Raw genomic sequence first — 8,018 nt, 5'->3', positions numbered from 1 at the left:
AAAATATATTTTATTATAAAATTATTTAATGATCCAAACATTTTAGGACCATCGAATTTTTTACCATGTAACCTTAGGAACCATGCTCTATGTAGGCTTCATATTTGATTCAAATTTTTATGTGTAGGAACTTTTTCCCAACCACCCCCTTAAAAAAATAAAGAGGAATTCTTGAAAACTATTGCACTAGTATATTTTGCTATTTATATCCAACTTTATCTCCTAACTACAAGTCAAAGGATTGATCAAATTTGATCCGAACAATCGAGTTTATGTTAGCTAGGACTATAAACATACAAAAAGGTTACCTCATTTTTGTAAGTGAATTTTTGTGGAGTTAGAGACTACTTACTCTAAAGGTATTATCAATTCAAGAGAAAGGGATGATCATGGATACCGAAACTGAGTTTTAAGTTTTGATTCAATCTATATGCTTCGTACTGTCTTGAAATAATTATTCTTTTTCATAATAATAGTAAGACATTTTTGTTTCTCTCTTTCTGTTGATAATATATTTACTCTATATTTTATTCTCTGTAATAGGACTAGTGAAATGTTTAAGTAATATGTATAAGATCATTCATTCAAACTACATTATCATTTGTCAACTATAAGTGTACTTTAGACGACATATCTAACCATTTTAGGATATTTTTAATCCACTCTACTTAAAGAATTTCACGAAGGAACAACTTGGATGTGTTTTATAGGTCTTTCTTATTTTTAACTACAAAAATTCTTCGCATACAAGCGATTAAGGCTTGTAAGCTTTACAAGTCCAATTAAAACTAACGCTTAAAACGCGCTTTGAACCGTTCTTCTTCTTCTTCGTCTTCTTCTTCTTCTTTTCTTTTATTTCTTGTCTTCTCTTTCTCCTTTTTCTTCTTCTTCTTACTACACGTTCTTCTTCCTCTTCCTTCTCTTCTACTTCTTTTCTTTCGTTTCTTGCCTTCTCTTTCTCCTTCTTCCACTACCAAAAATATGGTGATTAGCCACGGAAAAAACCGTGGCTAAAATCAAGAAATTCCGTAGCGATTAAGCTTTAGAACGAATACATTTCCGTGGCTAACAAGGGCGACGCCTTTTCAGTTAGCCACGGTTTTCGTCCGGTTAGCCACAGTTTTATGATGCGTGGAGACATTTGAATAGCCACGGTTTTTATGTTATTGGCCACACTCTAAACCGTGGCTAAATGACAACAGTGTAACCAACAAGTATAGCTTTGCCACAATTTTTCCGTGGCTAATATTGGTAAGCTGGAAATATTTTGGATAAAAAAATAAATTAAATTTTTAAAATTTATTCTTTCTTATATTTAACTTATCATCAAATAAAATAATTTTGTGTCTTTATTCTTTATATCTCATCCTCAAAATCTTTATCTTATTTTGTTATGAGAATCAACGTGTCTTATATTATGCACGCTAGACTGCTAGAGTCCCTTGGGATGCCTAGTCATACGAATATTATAGCCCATGTCTTCAGTTTTTACAGCCTCACTCTTCTTAATTTTGTTGTTGTGAGGCTTCAGCTGCTGCGATTGTTTTGGTTAAGTTCATTCCCTTGGAGATATTCTTAGGTTTGCTGAGATCAGCCATGTAGATCGATATATCAATCAATGCAATCGATCATAATAATAGTAATAATCACTACCAGAAATGCGGTGATTAGCCACGGAAAAAATCGTGGCTAAAATCAAGAAATTCCGTAGCGATTAAGCTTTAACAACGAATACATTTCCGTGGCTAACAAGGACGACGCCTTTTCAGTTAGCCACGATTTTCATCCGGTTAGCCATAGTTTTATGATCCGTAGAGACATCTGAATAGCCACGGTTTTTACGTTATTGGCCACACTCTAAACCGTAGCTAAATGACAACAGTGTAACCAAGTATAGCTTTGCGACAATTTTTCCGTGGCTAATATTGGTAAGCTGGGCTTTTTTGCCACATTTTTTCCGTAGCCAATATTGGTAAGCTGGGCTTTTTTGCTACATTTTTTCTGTGGCTAAACATTGTTGGGTTATTTAGCCACGATTTTTCCGTGGCTAATCATAAAAGATAAATTAAAAAATATATATATATATAAAATAAAGATGCTACTTAGAACAAAATTATTTTATACAAAATTAAAAAGATTAGCCATATCCATATAAGTAATATTTTTAGTAATAAAAATATGAAATTTAAGTAACAGTGTTGAAAAGCAAATATCATGAACTAAATGAGTTTAAACTATTATAAAATCAAGTATTAGAATGTATCATTATTAGATCTCTAACGTCTTCATTAGAATACCTGCAAAAATATTCAAATAAGATTGTGTTATCTCAATTCATGAAAAAAAAAGTTCCAAGATATTATTTAAAATAATATTTTAATGTAGTTAAAAAAAAAAAGGTAAGAATGCATACCCAATAATGCTGAGTTTTCATTTTCACAACATAAAATATCTTATTGAACTCGTCATCAATCAATATATATATTGCTAGACTTGATATCCTGGTGAACAACTTTCAATTCAATTGCTTCATGTAAGTAAATAAGCAAGCCTGTCAAGAATAAAGGTAAAATAGAGAGTGATATTAATGATATTTTCTCATATTAAAATTTAACTATAGTATTATTTAACGAGACAAACGAATACTATTAGCGAAATATTGGATTGCAATCAAAACCATTTAGAGAAAAAGAACTTAAAGTAAAAATAAAAATGTGTTAGAAATTACTAAGGTCAATATTTTAAAGTAGAAAGTTGAGCTTATCAGGTAACTATCGAATAAAACTTTCATGCGGACCTCCCATGTAAGTGTCCCTTATTCCATGGCAACATGCATCCATTACTCTAAGTTACCATTATTCGCATATTCATCCATTAGCAGCTTAAATATTGAAACAAACACTAAAGCAAAAATACTATTGATAATACAAAGAAATAGATAATTAGATACTATGTACTCGGGAGTTGTGAGAGCACAGATAATAACTTAAAGAAGTGCAACTTTATTCAACGTTGGTATCAGGACCTTTAACATTGTCTTCTACTTAGTTCAAATTTATCCATATTCATATAAGTTTCAATAATTACAAAGCTACAAAGCTAAATTAAAAGTTGAACAATTTAAAAGAAAACACAAACTTGCATGGAGATCCCAGCATCGACAAGAGCCAAAGTTGCAGCATTGATACACGCAGATCAAAGAATTAGTGAATGGTCAAAAAAAAGTCTTTTAAATACAAAAAAAAAGTAAAGATCAAAGAGAATATTAGATAAACATAAAAAAGGACTGCTTAGGATTCCTTCCATTCTTCGTTGTAATTCAGGATTGCCTGCAAAATCTTGATTTCCGCTATTTTGGGACCTTCTTTGGTGACTTAAGGCTGAAATTTATTAAGGATACAGAGAAACTGAACAATAGTGTGAACCTGTGAGGGAGTTCTTCTAATTTTCTAGTGAGTGGGCTTTACTTTGGTGTTGAGTGAAAATTACTTTTAAGTTTTCTGCCCAAAATTTCACTTGTATTATTATAAAAGTTCATTTAAATTTATTTCAGTAAAGTAATTGAGATTTTTAATTTAAATTAGTAGTTAACTATAAAAAATATATAAATTATAATATATACCATATTTCAAAGACGGTACATACTAATTACTGTTTCAAAAATAAACTTACGTTAATTTATGTTGGATATTTTTTTTACTAAATTAATAAAAAGATAATAAAAAAAATAAAAAAATAAAATTTAGAAAAACTAATGCATATTGTAAATTAGAGACAAAAAAAATATACTCTTTTTTATCATGAATTTTATATATGCTTTTAACATTCATTCTCAATTAATTAAAGCAATAAGTATATACTCTTTTTATACTATTTCAACTAATGCATCTTTTAGTCACCAAAAAAATTAATGCATCTTCGGTTACTCAATGCTGAATTTATTAAGGATACGAAAAGACTGAACAATAGTCTGAACATATGAGAGAGTTCTTCCAATTTTTTAGTGAGTGGGCTTTACTTTGGTGCTAAATGAAAATTATTTTTTTCCGCCCAAAATTTTACTTGTGTATTGTAAACGTTCATTTGAATTTATTTCAGTCAATTTTGTAACTATTTCAAAAATAAACCTACGTTAACTTATGTCGGATATTTTTTTATTAAATTAATAAAAAAATAAAAAATAAAAAAATAAAATTTAGGAAAATTAATACATATTGTGAATTAGGGACAAAAAAAAAATATACTTTTTTTATTATGAATTTTATATTTTTATCATTCATTCTCAATTAATTAGAGTTATAAGTATGTACTCTTTTTATATTATTCCAACTAAAGCATATCTTATCAATTGAAAATGGCCGGAAAGGAGAGAGAAAAAATCATCGACAAACTAAATAAGTCTGCACCCTTAAAAATTGAAATTTATTATTAAGGTTTAAATTTGGAAAAAGTAGAAACTACATATAAAATTTTTGAAAGAGATGGAAGAAAACACTAGAAGCGCGTAATTTAAAAGTAGACATCGTTTGATTTCGTCACGGTGAACATTGGATCTGTGGTAATTGAGAGAGTCCAATTCAAATTGGCCACAGACAAACAAAAACGTGGGAAACTTTCGCACAATTTAACCACGGAAAAGCAAAACGTTGCAAGTGATTACGACGATCATGAAAATTTGCCACTACTTCTTGTTCGTAAGTATTTTCCCGTGGTAAACTACCGTATTTCTGGTAGTGTTCTTCTTCTTACTGCACGTTCTTCTTCCTCGTCTTCCTCTTCTTCTTCTTCATTTACGTGTTTTTCTCTCTGTTTTTTTTTTCTTCGTTATTCTCGATTTTCATTGTTTTTTGACATCAACCTCTGAAATCGTTTTTGAAGAAGAAGAAGCAGCAGAAGATGAGGAGGAGAAAGAGAAAGAGTTCTGAATTATGCATAAGGTGTACTTAAACAAATTTTGGGTGTATTTCTTAAATCCTTTGGGTGTATTTCTATAATCATTTGGGTGAATTCCTATAATCGTTTGGGTGTATTTCTGTAATCGTTTTGGTGTATTTCTGAAGTTCCATTATCTTCAAAACGATTTCAAAGCTTGATTTCAGAAATCATGAAAATCGAAAAAAAACGAAGAAGAAGAAGAAGAGGAAGAAGAGGAAGAGGAAGAGGAAGAGGAAGAAGAAGAAGAGTCGTTCATAATACATGGTGAGTGTAGCGCTTTAAAAACAGAAAACTGTTATATAATGCATTAAAAGGCCCGTATGTGTAGCAGACCTTTTTTAATTATTTGTTAGATATGAGTGGAGAAATTAAATAAAAAAAAAAAACAAATAATCTTTTACCTTTCCAATGTCATCACATTATATGTTTGGTTTGAAAAATAGATCCATGTATACGATATATATGACATTATGGAACTATGCAAATTGTACTAAAAAAATTATATTGCTGATAAACATGATTTCAAAAAATATGAGCAACAAATAAATCTAAAAAATTTTAAATATTTTTAAAACATTAATATTTTAATAATTTTAATTATTAAGTTTTATTATAAAAAATATATATAATATATTAATTAAAATCAACCCATAAAATTATTAAAACACTAGTATTTTAAAAATAATTGAAAATGTTTCTACTACTTAATTACCATATTTTTGTTTTTGTGTTCGAGCAATCGTGCCTAACTAATAATGATTTAGTAAGATGTAAGTGCGTCACAAGTGACGTAGAATAAGAGATACTAATTAATCTTCAACCGATAGGAGACAAAAGTATTATTAAGACAAATTAAAGTTGATGAAGACGATGCGGGATCTGAACCTTGACTTAATAAATGCATTTCATATTTTACAATTACACTGTTAAGATTTTCAGTGATCCTTTATTTGTTTTCTTAATAAGGCTGTAATAATCAGACTAATATTTTTTAATAATTATACATTTATACATCAAATTTTCAGACATTATAATAAATACCATAAGATAAATAAATCCTTGAGTGGATTACAGAGTGACAGCTGTTAGGTCGTGGGACCATAAACTTTGAATAGAATAAAGTATATATAGGAGACAATGGTTGATGCTTGATATTTGTTAATTACTTAATTATCCCATAATAATAAAGTTTTTCATGAGTAGTGGACAAATGCTATTTGAGTCAAGATTTTATTTATCAAATAGATAGTGTATTGTTTAAATAGTATTATTAATGGTAGTAAGTTAGTAACCTAGTATTTGTTTATTTATTTTCCTGTTCACAAACATTAAAATTAGATTAAAAAAAAGATATATTTTATATGAGATAGATTTGATATGTGAAGGAATGCATGTGATTTTTATATATAAATAATTGATATATAAATAAAATAGAACTAGTGTAAATAATATATCTTTATAATTTGTTGTTATTAGGTGTAAATCTTCGGGTATCAATTTCAATTAGAACCAACAGATAAACCAAATTTGACGAGTGGTCAATTTACTCGTTTGATTAAATAAGTATTAAGAATTTGAATTTGATAATAAACTTTTAAATAAAATTCAAATTTACAACGAATTAATCACATCCCTACGGAACTAGAAAATATTGTGAGAAAATAAAAAATTAGAACCAATAATTAATTCCTAACTAGAGGAAGAAACCCTTAAAAGCCAAATGATCATTTTAGAAACCTAATGTAGTTTGTCCGTACTTTCTATCATAATCACACCCACTTCTGGAAATGGGAGCACCTCAAACGGGAGAGTGGAATCCCATAGTGGGTCTAGTATTTTATGCCTTTCTTACTCAAAATACTCATAATTCACCTAATATTTTATTATGCAAAGTTAAACATTTCAATAGAGCAAGTGATTACACTTTAAGCATTCATTTGAAAATTTAATGTTGATACTGTTAGTATAAAATAATTTTATATGTATATTTAATTACGTAATATCACATCATTAAAAATTATTATTATTTTTATTAACTGTATAAATAATTATCTAAAAAAATACATATAATTATACAAATATATAAAATATTTTATATTGTTAGTATATCAAAATTAAACTCTTTATTTAATTAAGTTATGAAGTGTTATAATTTACTTAATATTTTATATCACTTGTTTCAACTGAGAAAGTGAGCATTTATTTAAGTTGTGAATGTTATACTTATACCCACGACTTGTTTGACAACTGTCCTTGAAAGGTAAAATTAAAATCACTATAATATACGGATTATAATTTTCAATACTAGCAATCATAACCGGATTGATGGCCATGCTATATAACCAAAAACCATCTGCCAAAGCCAACTGTATTTAGTGAAACCCCATTATAGGGAAGATATGAAACATCAAAACTGGTCATTGCTTTCAGTTAAACTCAATATCCCTAATAATATTTCATATATTGTTCCACTTGATACAATGTAAATGTTTAGAAGTATAATATTATGTTTGTGTCAAACTATTATTTGATAACATCTTTTTATTCCAAAATAATCATTAATTTAGACAAAATTGTACATGAATAAGTTAAGGTATTTACTATTTAGATATATTGATATTTGTGTCTATATAAAAATATTACTTTATTATTGAAGCTGATAATTATTTTTAAATGGAGACACACTGAATTATAAAGCCTCTATCTTTTTGGGGTTGTGCCATGTAAGTGTGCGCACTACTTACATTATATCTCATGTATATTTTGAGTAATAGTTGTAAAGTTCATATAACCAATATAGAATGTTTGATATAAGTTTTCAAGTAGCTAATCATAGAAAGCTAGATGTATTTATATTATGATGATATACAAGGAGTCAAGGACTTCGGCAAAAAGCCTCTTGTTTAATTAATGGTACGGTGCAAAATTAAAGTAGCACTCACTATATAGACACTTGTATATCCTTACACAACTTTATTACAGATAATTTTTTAAATGTTCCTTAGACTAGTCAGTTGTATAAACTGTACTTAAAAATTTATAATTGTTTTTTATATTAAATAAATTTTTTAATTAAGTCATTT

The sequence above is a fragment of the Arachis ipaensis genome, chromosome B06 (assembly GCF_000816755.2).
Source record: "Arachis ipaensis cultivar K30076 chromosome B06, Araip1.1, whole genome shotgun sequence".
NCBI classification, from domain to species: Eukaryota; Viridiplantae; Streptophyta; class Magnoliopsida; order Fabales; family Fabaceae; genus Arachis; species Arachis ipaensis.
Note: the sequence above shows the minus strand (reverse complement) of the source record.